This window comes from Castanea sativa, chromosome 4 (genome assembly GCF_040712315.1).
Source record: "Castanea sativa cultivar Marrone di Chiusa Pesio chromosome 4, ASM4071231v1".
NCBI lineage: Eukaryota > Viridiplantae > Streptophyta > Magnoliopsida > Fagales > Fagaceae > Castanea > Castanea sativa.
In genome coordinates this window covers 48,594,761-48,612,647 of record NC_134016.1, presented here as the reverse complement: position 1 = coordinate 48,612,647, position 17,887 = coordinate 48,594,761, and the positions used below count along the sequence as shown (strand labels likewise).

Genomic DNA, 17,887 nt, shown 5'->3' with positions numbered 1-17,887 from the left:
TTTACGGGCAGTTTTGATGCAGTTTATGCGGTTTGGTAAACACCCCTACTAGTTGCACATGTTTGTTTTGGGGGTGTTGCTTGGGCTTAACTTTTGCTGTTAGGCTAATATTTTGTATAGCTTCATGCCTGAGACCAGTTAAACAAAGAACCATTAAAAGAAGCAAGCAGCTGGTCTTCCAAACTATCCACATCCTCAAACGTCTGCCTATTGCACTGCTTCCATAAACAACACATCAAACACAACGAAACTAAATTCCAAATGTTTGACAAGTGCTTCCATGATATTGCAATGAAAAAAAGCATCAATATGGCACTTAAATGTTCAAAAGTTACTGGTCACACTGAAAGTAAACCACTTTAAAGGCTCCTCTTGCTTGCATTCACCTCTTCCAAATTTTTAAGTCACTCTCCTGAGTAGAGGTGTCAATTCGGATTAGCGTGTCGGGTTCGTATCGTGTCGAGGTAGGGGTATTCTACTAAATAGCTCAACCCTAACCCGACCCATTTAATAATCGTGTCATGATCTTTTAACCCTAACCCGACCTGTTAATAAGGCAGGTTGACCTGACCCAACCCATTTAACACGCTTAATAAACGAGTCATGTTAGGTTAACACGAATATAACACAACCCATTTCAACCTGCATAATATTAAATATAACATCCATCTAGAAATATTTTTTTTTTCATCCCAAAAGGCAGTGCATACACTTCAAGTCTTCAACTCTTATTCAAAATAATATAGTTCAACAAAAATATAACATTCATTTAGAAGTAAGTTCTTTACACTCCAAAAAAAGTGTATACACTTCAACCCAAATTCAAAATAACAAAGTTTAACAAAAATAAAATAACATAGTTCAACAAAAATATAATATCTTTGGAACTCACCAAATGCTAAGTATCAATATTGAAAGAATTTGAGCAAACAGTAGACTAATCCTAACTATGACCACGACTATCATCCATAGATTCTTTGTTGATGTCCAAATTCATAACATCTTCCACAAGCTTATCCAATTTCATTTGTGCAAGTTCTATGCCAAAAAAAAAAAAAAAGTATTAGTAGTTCTAGGGTCTGTAAAGTTTCAATTTCCAATTATATCTCTTGTAAATTTTTGTAATTACTCACTTTTCTTTTTAAATTTAAAATATATGTTGGATATAAAAGGTATTTGACAAATCTAAAATAAAATAAATATTTATTTGTTATACGAGTTAAATGGGTTGTGTTAAGTGGGTCATTTCGGGTTGATATAAATAAATTGACGTGTCAAACGTGTCTATTGCGAGTTACGCGAGTTGATCCGCTTATAACGCGTTTTTATCGTGTCGCTTTTGGGTCAACCCATTTATGACCCAAAACCCATTAAGGTCTAATCCTAACCCAAAAAAACTTGTGTTGGATTCGTGTTGTGTTCGCGGGTTGGGTCAAACATTGACACCCCTACTCCTAAGTAATGCCGGCCCTACAATAAATGCAGTTGATGCGGTCGCCTAAGACTCCAAGTCGAACGAATTAGCCATAGAGCTCATCCCTCGTGAAATAGTTGATTATCAAATAAAAGACAAGAAATAAAGAGAGCCACGTTCACAATATTTTTACAAAAAAATTCTAAATTGCAAGTTGTTACTAGCCATTATTGATTGTAAAAAAATAATTCTAGTAGTAGCTAGGTTCAAATTTGAATCAGTGACAATTTAATACCTAGAATTTGTATTGAATGTATCACTTCTCAAAAAATAAAAAAAGAGCAATACACAAAAAAAAAAAAAAAAAAAAAAATCACAACATTTTTCACAATAGTTGAGCTGGCAAACTTTTACTATTTCTCACTTAGATCCACAACTAACATTATTCTTTTACTTATCACTATTAATCTACCACATCAATAAGTGTAAAAATTTATGTCAAATTTTTTTTTGTCTATAGACTTTCTAAAAAAAAAATTATATGGTTCATGTTAATTAGTAATAATTTTGCATATAAAACAAAATAATAGAGTTTAAGTAGTATTTAATTTTTTTTGTTAAGGCCTCAATGTTAGTTTTCGCCTTAGGCCCCTAAATGCATTAAGTCACCCCTGCTCCTGGGTTATATTTGTTAGAATAGAAGATTGAAGGCGTAAATGCACTTTTGGTCCCTACATTTTGACTCTATTTCTATTTTGGTCCATACTTTTTTATTTTACTGTTTTAGTCCCTAAATGAAAAAAAGGGTTCCTTTTTAGTCCTTATCGTTACTCACTTAGCAAAAATCCTACGTGACAAACGAAGTATAGTGCTGATACAATATATGCTGAGGTGACGATTAAAATAATAATAATAAATATTATTTGTTATTTAATAAATGCCACGTTAACATAAAATAATAATTAAAAAAAGACAAATCAGCATCCACATAAGCCTTTGATTCTAAAAAATTGATTTATCAATTTTAAAGAAAAATAAATCAAAAAAAAATTAGAACCCAAAATACACATGAATTCAGATCTTAACATCAACACAAACCCATAAAATTCAATCACAAGAACACAAACCCGCTGAAACACTCATAAATTCCTTTGAAACCAATGCATATCCAAGCACACACACAGCTCTTCCACCCATTTTCGATTTCCTTCAAGAGAAAGATCACTGTCACTCTCTCTATTTTCTCTTACCCATTTGGGTTCTCTCTCTATATTAATCGAGCACCACTACAAGAAGCGCGACACTGCTTGCTCGAGGCGTAGCTCGCAACCGAAGCGGTAGCACGTTGCCAAAGATCTCTCTCACTCTCACTGCTTTCTCGAGGTGCAAGTTATGTGGATTTAGGTGCAATGCGGGTAACTGTGGTTGTAGTTGGCATTTCTCTCTCTGGGTTCCTAGGGGGTTCGTTTGAGAGTGGAAAAAAAGGGCTTGGAGAAATCTGTTTGAGTATTTGGGTGAATTTGTGTAGCTAAGATACTTGAGTTTTGGTCTTTGTTTGGGGCTTGAGTTTTGGTTTCTGAGATTCCATGGGTGAGTTTGGATGGAGCTAGTGAAGAAAATTGTGGGTAAGAGAAAAATATTACCTTTTGGGTTTGTGTTTGGTAGTCGCGGTGGTTGGCTGGTTCAAGTGGTGGGTGGGGTCAAATTTGTGTTACAGAGAGGAGATTTGAGGGGGGAGGGGCTCGACTTGGTCGGATTTGGGTTTGTGTTTGGTTGTTGTGTTTGCATTTAGATTTTCTGGATTTGCTAGAGATGGATTGCTGGGTTTGTGTTTGTATTCTTGTTGGAATTTGGGCTTGTGTTTATTTTTTTGTGTTTGGTTGACAAGAAAGGCCAATTGCCGGGTTTGTGTGTGTTTTTGTGTTTGGTTGACAAGAAATGGCAAGAAAATGCTAAAAACTTTAGGTGTGTGTTCTTATATTTAAATTTGGGTTTGTGTTCATCGTGTTCTTGTTGAAGATGAACCCAAATCTAAATTTATGTATTTTTTGAATTTTAGTTATGTTGTTTTCTTTTATTATATTGTTAAAATTGATAAATTAATTTTTTTAAAAAAATTTAGATGCTAATGTGGCATTTTTAATATTATTTTATTTGCTATGTCAGTATTTAGTAGGTCAACAGTGTACTCCATTTACCACATAAGATATTTCCGTTAAGTGAGTAACGATAGAGATTAAAATGGAACCCTTTTTTCCATTTAGAGACTAAAAGCAGTAAACTAAAAAAGTAGGGACTAAAATATAAATAAGGTCAAAATGTAAAAACCAAAAATACATTTACGCCAAGAATTAAACCACAACATTTCTGCTAATCATGATAATAAGACAAGCCAAAACGCTACTGTTTCCTTAAAAGGACTCACGTGCTCAACTTAAAGCTACATGCATGTGTGACAACTCAACCTATTGCCTAAACAGTAACGCACAGTGAGAGAGAGAGCTGTTGCTCACTTATCAATTACAGATTGAAAGTGTGTAGGCGTATTCGGCTAGGGTATTTAAACAACAATTTTCAGTGGGTAAACATTGAAAACAGTGGACCCAAAAAAAAAAAAAACATTGTGTTTGATAAGGGTGCTTTTTACTGGAATGTTTGAGTTACGTTGCTTAGTTAGGTACTGAATTTAGAAAACTTTTTTTACCAATTTTCTGTTTTCAAACAATGTTACTTAATGACACTTTTGTAAATATTTAAAAACTGTAGGTCCCACTGATTAGACTATATGTCATCACTTTAAAAAAAAACACATATCAAACACACCAATATGTTTTTCACTTTTGAAAAGACGTTATTAGAAATATAGTACCAAACACATTTTTTGTATTATGAATACTTTAAATACATGTTTTCACAACACTTTTTAAACTACAATTTTTATATCATCTTGAACAACAATACTCAAATACCTCCACCAAATAGGCTAGACACGCGGGAAAATAGGAAAGGCTGTTAGAGTCCAAACCAGAGTTTGTACAGTGGTAGCTCCAGTTATTTCATACTGATAGAACTATATAAGTATATATATTGGTTCTTGTATTGTAATATTCATTCAAGCAAGTAATGTAATTTTTCATAAAAGATTTTCTCTCTTCCAGTTTTCCTCTTTCTTTCACTTATAGTTCTTGTTGTGCTTTGCTTGAAATACACGAATGTAATCTTGATCTCCATTGTTCTAGATTGCACAGTTCATAAATTCTTCAATATTGACAACCCTTTCATAGTTTTCTTTCTCCTCCTTTCAGATATTTACAACAATTTGCTCATAAATCCTTATGGCTCTTGTGATCAAAAAAGGAGCCTCATCTTCATCTTTCATCCACCAACCCGAAAAATTTGATGTATTCTTGAGTTTCAGAGGTGAAGATACCCGCTATGGTTTTATTAGTCATTTGTACGAGGCTTTGCATAAGAGGGGTATTCACACCTTCATTGATGATAAGCTCCCAAGGGGAGCAAAAATTTCTGCACAGCTTTTCAAAACCATTGAGAAGTCAACAATGTCAATAATTGTATTTTCTGAAAACTATGCATCCTCCACTTGGTGTTTGGATGAGCTTGCCAAGATTGTTGAGTGTAAGAAGAATAGTCAGTTAATGATACCAGTTTTTTACAAGGTGAACCCATCAGAAATACGTAAGCAAAATGGAAAATTCGGGGATGCTCTAGCTGAACATGAAAAAAACATGGACAACAAGAAAGTACAAAGATGGAGAACCGCTCTCCAAGAAGCAGCCAGTATATCTGGTCGGCATTATAATGATAGGTATTCATTGATAATTCTTATACTTTTTATTTGGTTTAGTGGTTTGTTATGGCAACTAATTTTTGTCCAAATTATGAATCTTTTATTTTCTTCGTATTTTCTACGATGGAAGTTAGCTCACAATGGTAGAAAGAAGATTTTTTTTTTTTTTGGTTTTTTTTTTAAAGAATTGGTAAAGGAAGAATTTAAATGTACAGTACCTTACCAATTAAATAGGAGTTTCGCCCATATATTATACATTTAATTTTTATGTTTTTGAAAAACTTCCTCAATAATTTATTTCTAGTATTAAAAAAGTGGGATTTAGTAATTTTCTGTTATCACCTAACTAGAATTTCCATGAAACTTCATGTTAAAAGTATAGTTATCCTAATCATACCAAATTGATGATTGAACCGTCAAACCAATGAATTATACGAAATTCTAGACTGGTATGAAAGAATCTATCATATTTAATAAAAAAATTAACCATGAAAAACCACCAGTTTTTTTTTTTTAAAATACCTAATCACATGATTTTACTCGAACCGTTTTGTTTTTAATGTTTTAAGTCATTTTGATCAATTCAAGATGTCCTATTATTTAGTCATTTTTATATATAAGCATATATTAAATTCTATATTTACATAAATTTTCTTAACAATAATGTTGTATTAATTTCAATCTATGTAATACCTTCACATTTATGTACTAATTGAGTACCATTGCCTTTTCTTTTTTCTTTTTATAGTATTTTCTCTTCTTTTCTTTTTGTTTTTTAATTTATAATTTATTATTATTTAAAATAAATAAAATTATTTGTCTAAATTGAGCCAGTGACACAATTTTTGAACCAATGAACCACCATACCACTCCCTTCACCGTTTAATGCTTAATATTTTTGGATAACTACGCAAAAAGCCACACACAAAAAAAAAAAAAAGATACTTTCCTAACAAAAAAGAGGTGCTAACATAATGATAGTTATAGATTTATAAATCAGTACATGTCACTTACTTTAATTGTCAGCATTTCAAATTAATGCACACCAAACATCTTAAACATAGTTTATCTTCATATTTCTATTTTCTAGTCTAACTCGTTATATATTTTTTTTAATGTTATGTGAATGACAGTTGCAATGAGTTTGACTTTATCCAAAGAATTGTTGAAGACATTTCAAAGTTGAAATTAAATAGCACATCATTTTTTGCTGCTCAATACCCATCATTATTTGTTGCTCAATACCCTGTTGGAATAGATAATCGTATAAAGACCATTCTTTCAGATATTGAGTCAAATGATGCTCACATGATAGGGATCTATGGTCTTGGTGGAATAGGTAAAACTACAATCACAAGAGAGATTTTTAATAGAATTTGTGGTCGTTTTGAAAGATTTTGTTATCTAGAAAATGTTAGAGAAAAATCAGAGACAAATGATGGTGTAATTGAACTACAACAGGAACTTCTTTTTGATATCTTAGGGGATAAAAATTTAAAGGTGAGTAACAAATCTAGAGGAATCAATATGATAAAGGAAAGACTTTCTGTAATGAGAATCCTTTTAGTTCTTGATGATGTGGATGAAAAGGTCCAGGTAGAAAATTTGCTTGGAGGATGTGATTGGTTTGCTTCTAAAAGCAAAATCATTATAACAACAAGAGACAAACACTTGGTAGCTACTCTTGGAAAATGTTTTTCAACGCACGAGATTAAGGAATTAGATCAAGATGAAGCTCTTGAACTCTTTAGTAGGCATGCCTTCCAAAGCAAAGAACCCAAAGAAGATTATTCAGAGCTTGCAAACCAAGTTATACAATATGCCAAGGGACTTCCTTTAGCTCTAGTAGTAATGGGTGCTGATTTGAGTGGAAGAACTAAACTTGAATGGAAAAGTGCAATAGATAAGTATGAAAGAATTCCTAACAAAGAAATTCAAAAAGTATTGAAAATAAGTTATGATGGATTGGATGAAATTGAACAAGATATTTTCCTTGATATTGCATGTTTTTTTAAGGGATTTCTTAAGCAATATGTCACGGATATATTGGATTCTTGCGTTTTAGGTTCAATTTATGAAATTAAAAGACTTATTGAAAAGTGCCTAATAACTGTTGATCAATATGACAAATTGTCGATGCATAATTTGTTACAACGAATGGGTAAGGACATTGTTCAACAAGAATCAACAAAACCTGGAGAGCGTAGTAGACTATGGTGCTATGAGGATGTTCTTGATGTACTAACTAAAAATACGGTATGCATCATTTTAGTTCATTTTTCAAATGCCATATGTAGTGATTTTTTTTCCAATTAAACGTGGAAGAAAATGTAAATTAATTATATTGGTTTTTGTTTAAATTTATTGTCATTATACTTCTTATTGTATAGTGTGATTCACTTAATTCTTTGTCTAATTAGGGGTCAGAAAAAGTTCGAGGCATAATGATATGCGCACCTGAACCATCAAAGATTCAATTAGAGTCTAAATGTCTTGAAAAGATGGAAAATCTCAAGTTCCTTATGGCTAGTAATGTAGATACTTGTGGAGATCTTAAATATCTTCCCAACGGATTAAGGGTGCTTGATTGGCCTGGATTTCCTTCATCTTCCTTACCATCCAATTTTCGTCCTCCAAAACTCGTTGTTCTTAACATGCCAAAAAGTCCACTTATATTGCCCAAGCTTCTTGAGGTATAATATTTATTTTTATTTTTTAAAATAAATTATTATTACTTCATTAATGATTAAAATATATTTTAATATTTGTTGAAGTTAATTTTGATTTAATTTTGTCTACAGAGGATACAGTGTAAAAGCTTGACATATATGAATTTGGAATCCTGCCAATACGTTAGGGAATTACCCGACTTATTGATTACCACCCCAAACATAAAGCAATTGAATCTTTGTCAATGTATAAATTTAGTCAAGGTTCATGACTCTGTTGGATGTCTTGAGAAGCTTGAAAGTTTGGACCTCACGGGTTGCATTGGACTTAAAATTCTTCCAAGCTGCATCAAAATGAAATCTCTTAAAATTTTAATTCTTCATAAATGCAAAAGGGTTAAGAGGTTTCCTGATATTTCACAAGAAATGGAAAATTTAAAGTTTCTAAGTTTAGCATGCACTGCCATTAGAGAGCTTCCTTCATCATTTAGGAATCTCTATGGGCTTGAGAGATTAGATATAGGTTCCTATTCCTGTACATGTCATCTTCCAAGTAGCATCTATGAATTGCCACATCTTCAAAAACTCTTTATTTATGGCAGTGTCCAATTTCCAAAGGATGTCCAGATTGGTATACAAGCACTACACAATTCTTGTGGTGGATTTTCAAAATATGGTTTTCTGAAGTTGAATTTTCTAAAAAAATTGACTTCTTGTTTCCACCTCTCAAAGAAATGGTTATTATCAAGGAGAAAAACTTCGAACCTTAAAGATAACATTATGAGATTCAATGGATTACGTTATCTTCTAATTGAGGATTCCAAGTTCCTTAAGGAAATTCCAGAGCTTCCAGAAAGTATAAAATCTGTGTGTGCATCAAACTGTATCTCGTTGAATTCACAATCAATAAGAAATTTATTCGATCAGGTACATTCTTCTCTTCAAGATATTAAAAATAATAAAAAAAACAATTTTGTTTACCTTTCCAAATACTATACTAGATTTGGTAAATTTCTAATTTCTCAAAATTCCTAATTGCATGCAGTTTGGAAGAATTTTAGATTTTCCACCAAATATGATATGTTCACGTGAGAAAGGCAACGTATTAGCGGATTCACATTCACATCGGATTGATTACTCTTCCCGGCACTCCTTCTCCAAGTTCTTCCTAATTGTAAAAGAGTTACGTCCAACTTCAGATATAAATCTGTTTGATTTTGCAGAGAGATATAGTATTATAGTACCAGAAAGGAATATTCCAGAATGGTTCAATCATCAAAGCATTGAAAGTTCCATATTATTCCGGATTGGTCCAAAATTTTCAACATTTGCCTTTTGTATTGCTTTTCATCTAGTTCCGTTGAAAGACAATTATGCTAAGAAGTGCGGTTCTCTCCGTGATGATAGAATCAGTTGGTGTTGTGCTGTCGACATTTCCATCAATGGTCAAGCGCAATCTTTCATGCAACAGCCGATCTTTCAGTATCTGAAGTGTGATCATTTGTGGTTTTACGCTGTACCTCATAGCCAATTGCAGCAGAAATTTGGAGACTTGTTGCAAGGTGATCAAAATTGTGTTGAGATTTCATGTAAAATCTCTCATTGGACAAGTGAATTCGGAAAGTTTGCACCTGTTATTGCAGGGATGGGGGTACATGTGAAATGCATTTGTCCTCCTCAAAATTCCATAATCATCGATAACTACTCTCAAAATGTTGATGACAACTCTGACAACACTGAGTTCGCACCATTACTACTTCCTGCCACCACTTCCGATGGTTCACATATGAATCATGTGAGTCTCAACGGACGCAGACGCAGACACAGGAGAACCTCAACCTCCTCTAATCGCTGATGACACTAGTTGTCTTTCCTTGACATCTTATTTAAGGCTTCCAAAGGACAAAGCTAATGACTCAACCAATGGGGATGCGTTTGATTTGGATTCTTCTTCAATGGCCCATCCCTCCATAAAAAATGACGCCAGCTTCAATCCATTTTCACCATCAAAGAAACTTAGAATCTCTTAATCAAAGTTTGAAAAAAAATATGCCCAGGTACTACTATTCCATTGACACTGTTTTCCTTTGCATCATCTTCATTTGATATCTTTTACATTGTAAAATGCCGGGTATGTCTCCCTCTTTTGCTTATTGATTTGCATCTTTGGCGGTATTTGTCACTTCCCATTTTCTTTCTCTAAATTCACAGGCTCATTCATACAGGCACTAATTCAATTGGAGAGGACATTAACACAAATAAGAAGCAGAATTGATGGTCATTTTGATTTGTTGTTGAATTCAATTTCTTGTAAAGTTGTAATGATACAAGAGTTTTCAAAATTACTTGAGAAAAATGCATTTAAATTTATCTTGTTAATGGATGAGTAAAGTCAAAAGGCCTATGCTTTTTTAGACTCACAAAGATCAACATCTAAGGAAATAGTCAAGAGATTACTTGCACTGATTAGAATTATTGGTCATTTGTTGAGCCTATTTGTTATGGGGTGTTGAAGGGGGCTCACTGGTATTAGTTCTGAAATTGATAGTTTGAGTGAATGTGGTTGGAAATTTAAGGTTTGATTGATGGAATGGTCAGGTGCCTTTGATTTTCAGTTAGCAGACTTTGTTCAAACACAATGCATTGAAAGTTTGAGAGTTAGAACAATTTTACAAAGTGTGTCAGGTCTGCAGGATTTGGCAGAACTAAGCATTTTAACTAGGAGTGACTTAAAATCTTAGGAACATCTTTTTTTTTCTCTTCAAAATATAGAAAAATAATGGTTTTTATTTTAGTTGAATGGTTCATGATTTTAATTATCTTAAATGCAGTTGAATTGGAAGATTGTGATAAAAGATGGGTTTGAATGAGCTTGGGCAATTTAGTACTTAATGCTATGATCACCTGCCTAGACCTTTGCATAGTAGAAGCCAATTCCCAATGCTGATTTCCCTCCAATTGTTTGTGTGAAATGGACATTAGTTATTTTATCTTGGTTGTACTAAACAGAAATATAGTTGGCTCTACTCAGATATTTAAATAAGCGTGCAATGATGTTTCTATGTAGTGAGAAATCTTATGCATGGATCAGCTTTTTTGCTAGTTAGACATATTTTTAATACATTTCTGCTGAAGATTTTTACCTTATAACTCATGGCTGCAACTTTCTCTGTATTCAAACTTTGCAGTCTCCGAACTAACAATTTTTTAAGTATACAATTTTGTTTCCTCTGTTTTGATGTAAATTCGTTTTTCTTATGCTAACCTACTGCCCAATTTTTTCTATAATAGGCATTTATATGATCTTATCATTCTTGCCTTTAAATATAAAAGTCCTTTCACTGGGAAGGCTGAGGACTTGAAATATGTAATTTTTTTTAAAAGGTCTTAGGGACAATATTATTGGCTTGATCCAGTCAAAGAAGATAACAAAAAAAGAAAAAAGTAGGGGCAAGCATTTGTGCAGTTGGTGATTATTCTTCTATTCATTCAATACTTATGTTTTTACTTCTTACTGATTTGATTGATTTTTCAGAAATTCAAAAGTTTTCAGTTTAGCACGTGTATAAAGAAGAATCTAAATCACATACAAGAAGATATATGTTATGGTATATTTAAGGACTAATGTATTATTGTATATGATAATTTTTTTTTGAGGGGCATCGAATTATATCAGGTCATCTGTCTCATACACACTTGTTTGTTTATCAACCATCCTAATAAGGAAAAATTCTTAATGGAATTATAGTATATTTGTAAGCTCAACTATACAACAAACAGCAAAGAAGCAAATGTACTGCTTTATTTTTATTACTTCTCGTTTCTAGCTTAAAGACAAGCAAAATTCCAGCAGATCAAGAAGGGAACAAAACCATAAAATGCATTGGCAATGCTTGGGGTAGGTTCTTGCAATACAGAAGTTGGGAAGTCATCTGAGAAAATGTGCTTCTAGACAAAGGGTGGCATTTAGTGATAATATTGGAATGATCTGAAAAAAGAAAGCATCTGTCACATAATTTTGCAAAATTTAGAAGCCCATGACTAAAACCCGATTAAAAATCCAATTCTTTCGACATTTCAATTTCAATATCCTATGCCATTATTTACTTGTTAGACCATAATATCTGTTTCCAGTTAGACCAGAGATGTTCTTTGATCTTCTCCTGCCTCACATACATGGATTTTAAGGTGAGTTTTCATCTATCTTGATTTTTAGATTTTTGCCTAGCACTTGTTTAAGACTTAATTCTGTGGTTGAGGGAGGTAGGGTGATAGTCATATTAATATATTGGAGTTTGGCAAGGGGTTTGAAAGGAGTGGGTAATGCTGTATATGGGGGAGCAATTCATAACTAGGTAAGTTAATTGTTATTCTTTATGGATCCTGATTTTGTTAAGTACAAATTGGTTTGAGATTGTTAGTTATTTTCGTCAGAATGGCTTTTGAGATCCATAGGCTCCTAGATTTGTTAAGCCCAGATTATTTACAATCTAAGTTACATATCCTTTTTAATGGGGAAAGGTTGGGGGGCGGGGGTGGGAGAGAGATTCTGGTTGAGAAGATATATTTATGGTAGCTTGGATCTCAATTTGGATATAATTTTTGTTTGATGTATAGTATAAGGAGATGTATGATTTTATAGTTTGTAATCCTTGTAGTTGTTTATAGAGCTCCAATTTGTGTTTGAGGAGATTTTAGTAGTTTATTATTTCACATTTCGTGCAAAAAGAATTTACATTGAAGGAAAGGAATTATTATTGAAAATTTTTATATAAGTGTTAATCTATTTTCCTTGATGGTAAGAATTGCTATTGAAAAATTGCATACAAGTACGAAATTGATTATTTACGTTGAAGGAAAGGAATTATTCTTGAAAATTTACATACAAGTGTGAGACTATTTTCCTTGATGAAAAGGAATTGCTATTGAAAATTTTCATAAAAGTGAGAGATTCAAGCTTAGGTGTTCTGTGGTGGTTGATTTTTCTGCTTTAATTTGCAATAACAATTAGTTTTTGGAAGGCATTTGGAATGCTTGGGATCTTTCAGTAGGAAAGTTATTAAGGTGACTAAGGTAAGTGATGCAAAAAGGTCTTATTTTGGGAATAACACATGTGAGGAGGAGTCTGTTTTACAGATATGTTTTCAAGTGTGAGTGCAATATCAGCCAGGAATTTGTGTTATTGGGAATTAGAGCACAATGGTAGCTAGTAATATGGGATTATTGAGAAGAGCGAAAGACAATTGGTGTGACAACATGTGCACAAATTAACATGAGCAACATTCTTGTTAGCAGATGGTACTTATACAAATGCATAGAGTTTTCTAAGGACTTCATGAAATGATTTTAAACTGTTTTTGAAGTTTTAGATTTATAAGATTAAATGGTGTAGTTGTAGAGGAGGGGGAAGGGGTTCAGGTCAGGGAGGAGATTGCCGCACAAAGGTCAAGTCATTGCACTAATTTGAATATATTAATGTGGGCTTATATCATGTGATTCAAGGACTGAAAATTTGTCTTTATATCATGTCTTGCATATGCATAAATGTTGCAGCTATAATTAGCATCAAAATGTATGCTATTGGTATTTTTCTTATATTGAGCCTATTTTGGGTATTGATTAACTTGGTTACAAAGATAGTTATTTATTTAGTTATTATTATTAGGATTATTGTTCTAGAGATCAAGCATAAAACATGATAAAGTCATAAGCAACCAAACCCCTCCATTATCATGACTCTGTTCTGGTGTCTAGCTAGTACATCCTTCATAAAAATTTAATTCTATCAAACATGTTTAATTATAGAGATAGACATACATATAACAGTCATTAATTTCTTTTTATTTTCTAATGAGATAGTGAGAATTACTGGCTGTGTATATTGTTTATGTACCCAAATCATAGCAATTTGATAAATTACTATTTGTCAACGATGACGAGTACAGTATATGCTTCTTGTATAGTTGATGTATAAAGCTCTGAAATGTTTGATTCAATCCATAGCTATTCCCACTAATCTATTCTATTATTCCAGTAGGTGAAGAAAAGGAGGGTTGCTTCTCTGATGATAGTGAATGTCTGAGAACAAATTGGACGTCAACATTGGAATTGAAATGGTCAGACTGCTCAACCGGAGATAACTGCTGTGGTATACGTCTAGGATTCTTATACCAAGGTCAGTTGCCAGTTAACTATTCTTATCTCTTTTAAATAATTTGTTGTTTTTTTTATGTTGCTTGTGTATATAATATACAGGTGCATCCTAATGCGCATATAGAAATATATCTCTTATGTGCTATAAAAAATTATGCAGTATATATGGAGCAGAGGTTTCTAACAAAAGTACAGTGTTTCAGTATGTAATGCATGCAATGCAGATCTTGATGTCGAAGTGAATCTTCCCAAATCATTTAAGAATGTCATTGTCTACTAATATTTCCTTCTTTTCATTCTTCTATTCTTAACCTACAATATCAAGTCTCCTTTCTGTCATTTCTATCCATAGTCTAATTTAATAGGACCCATATAATTATCAATCCAAATAGTATACATTGTTACTGACCAGGGTAGATAATGTTGATCCATGTAACCCTTGTTAAAGAAAGAGTACTACCCCATCATTTATTTGTTTTTTTTGTGTTTTTTGATTCACACCTCAGCATTTATTTTGTAAAAGAAAGCATCAGTTGCTGAATTGAATTGATCATCTCTGAAATACTTTTTCTTATCTAAAAAGGAGTGCTACCCCAGCTTTTAATGGAAAAATATCTCAATGATGTAATGCTAGGGAAATGCATAAAGGAGAAGAAGAATGATTACAGCTTCAACAATCAAGCAGGTATAAATGTTGTTCAATGAAAGATTTGCATTGCAATATGACAAAAAAAACTTCTCAAGAATCTTTCTAGAAGTCAGTACTATGATATGAAAACTCCTTTAACTGAGAGGGTTTACATGTGATGAAACATGGCAAATGATCTCAGCTTACATTGATTGGGATGCTTATACAAAGGTGTGTTGTCAACTTATTGTATTCTTAGATGTAGTTTCAAATATATGTGGCTAACAGTTTCTTTATGTTGAAATCTCCAGAAACAATTTCAAACAGAACCAAATTGAAACCAAATTAAATGATTTTTGCTTGATTTATGGAAATCCAGCTTCTAATAAGGTTGTAACAAAGCAGGTCAAGACATTTGTTGTAATGGTGTAGGGTAGATTTTGACAAGCTTATAAGCAGTCTGCAACCTTGTTTATTTTATTCCCTCTTTCAAATCTTTGGACTGTAGTCAGTGCGCAATTAGTTTTAGGTATGCGGCGTGTCTAAATATATGTGTGCTACTTCATTTTGCATTGATTGCAATAGCATTTTCTCAAGCATGTGGAGATTTGTAAGTATATGAGTTATATATTGTAAAGTATCATCTTTACAAGTGTGTGGAGATTTTTAAGATGTATAACAATGGTTAAGCTCGTTTTATACTAAAGACAATGTCTCAATAACCTCTTAACTTGGAAATTTCATTGGGAGGGCACAAATCTTCTGAAAAAATTGACTTAGTAAGCATCTGAATATTTGTCACCACCTTACATGTAAGACAAAAAATATGCTCAATGGTCTGTTTGATTATCTGCCTATTGACTGTAACTACTCTTTTTACAGCTTCAAAATGATGCAGTCTCATTCAGGTTAATTGGACATGAAGTTCCAATCAGCTAAAGATATTCAAGAGACGATACTGAGTTCCAAGTACTCCATTAGAGACCAGTACTCTAAAATGGTTAGTGTCATCCTTGATTTTTGTTTCTTCAATACAAAATATTTTTCAAAGTGCAAATGTGGTTGTCTAAATATGTTCTATCATCTTCCTTTCAGGATGAGACCTCAAAAAACATGCATTTATCCCAAGAAACCAATGTGGTGTAGTTTATGATATGCATAGGAATACTGTGGTATGATTTGGCCTCAATCTGTTTTTATTTTAATAGATTTCACTATATATGCTGTGTGTTGAATGAAAGTGGCCAATTTACCTGAGATATAAAGTAATCAACTTTGCACGTGCGTGTGTGTGTTCTTGGGGGACCTGTGGTCTCCTTGCACATCATTGGGGAAGAGTGAGAGAAAGTGATCAAGGATTGGTGTTGTGAGGTATTCTGAGCAGATTGAATGGGCAGTTATAATCTGGCGACTGACTGGTTCAACATAGTCAATATTTGATATAATAGATTAGGAATTCTGAAATGTGTATGCCGATACCGTAGTAAACCTTTCCAGAAAGAACATGACAAAAACTTGTTCCCACATGGAAAATAGTAGATAAATGTGTGCATTATATTGGAAACTAAGAACTCACTCATAGAAGCTATAAAGAAGAAGAGAAAAGAAATTAACCAATGATGACATGCAGGTACTATTTGTTTAGGCGTTTTGCTTGTACTTCTTGAGTATAAGAAAAGTGAAAGGAAAAGTAAAATGTTTGTTCCTGAAGCAATACTTAAAATGCTTAGAATAGTGCATTTTCTTTTATACGCATCACTGATTATGGATAAGTTCTGAATAGAAACATAATCCTCTCACTGCTGTAGGCAATATTATTACATGTTATATTTTCCAAACCGTATGAGAGAAACAAGAGTTATATCACTGAACCAAAGTACATGTCAGATTTATTAACTACTAAATAATTTATGGAATTGTTCTAGTTGGATCCTCTTTCTTCTCTTAAAATTATTTTCTTAAAACATGTTGATTACAGAGGTAATTCATGGGACCAATAGTGTCTTGTATTTAACAGTTATGCTGATACCTGTTGTACTGCAGGTTAAGGAAATGGATCTTGATCAAATGTCTGTGACTTCAAATCTGGAAGTCATGACCAGGACCTCATCTATGGTTATACAAGTTGAAAGATGAACATTGAATATTGTACTGTACTTGGGTATAAAAAGCTGTAATTGTAATTGTATATAATACAATCTGGATTCTTTTAACCTTTTTAATATCAAATTTTCTCTGCAGTTTTTTTGTCAATATTCTGAGGAAGTTAATGTTCTCATTCATGTTACATATAATTATATAATCCATATGTCAAACTAGTTGTTACTTTAGTCCCTTGTGGCTGATGATGCAGTGTGACTCTTCTAAAGTTTTGATGTCACAAGTAATGTGCCATCTAAAAGTTAGGCAGATATTGACACGTTCAAAAATTCAAAGGCACTACTTGAATGAGAGAATAGTATACCAACTAGGAATTGTTTGCAGCTAAGCTATCCGCTTTTGTTAGAAAATCCCTTGGGAAAACAATACCCTGTCCAAATACAAAACCTTTGTTAGGACCCCCCATAAAATGGACCCATTTATGAGTGGAACTGTGTTTTTAAGTGTACAAACTAGAAGGTTCTGATACAAGTTTCTCTAAAAGTCACTGTCAAATGTTGTGAAAGTAGGGATTGAAATGATGCTATTTTTTGTTATATTCTGTGAGGACCTTTTGCTTGGGAAAAAAACATGGATAAAATTACTTTTTTTTTCTTGAGTTGTCACAATTCAGCCTGCATTTCGCTGCTAATTTGTAACTCTGTTTACATAAACAATGCTGTCAAAAAGCTTTGGTATGAAATTAATTAAACTAGAATGCTATAAAATTGTTGGCAGTAAAGACCTGTCTATTGGCTTTTTTCTTTCATCTTACAAATAAGAAAGGGGGTTCAAATCCAAGTTTAGAAAGAACCAGATAAACCATTCAGTCACAAGGGGTTTGGCGATTGGTCTATCATGACTTTCATGGTCATTTGTATAACCAAAAAATCTAACTTATAATTTCTAGATAAAATTATTGATTCAAGATGAAATTACTTGGTTTATGATTTTTGCAAACAATATTGTTTTATTGGATGAAACTTAAAGCGGAGTCAATTCTAACATGGAATCTGGATGGAAGGTATATTCCAAAGGCAAATCTATATGAGATTCCCAAAATTATTACTAGAAGG

At 32.8% G+C, this 17,887-nt stretch overlaps 1 long non-coding RNA gene and 1 pseudogene across 1 annotated transcript; both read left to right on the top strand.

Annotated features, from left to right (window-relative positions):
* Positions 1-4,723: 4,723 nt before the first annotated feature.
* On the top strand, positions 4,724-9,921 carry LOC142633062 (TMV resistance protein N-like; annotated as a pseudogene).
* A 2,625-nt stretch (positions 9,922-12,546) lies between these two features.
* LOC142630485 (uncharacterized) lies at positions 12,547-16,929 on the top strand. The gene is made up of 5 exons (XR_012843323.1): positions 12,547-14,066; positions 14,679-14,729; positions 15,555-15,672; positions 15,768-15,844; positions 16,716-16,929. It is a non-coding gene; the product is annotated as an uncharacterized LOC142630485 (long non-coding RNA).
* The last annotated feature ends 958 nt before the right edge of the window (positions 16,930-17,887 follow it).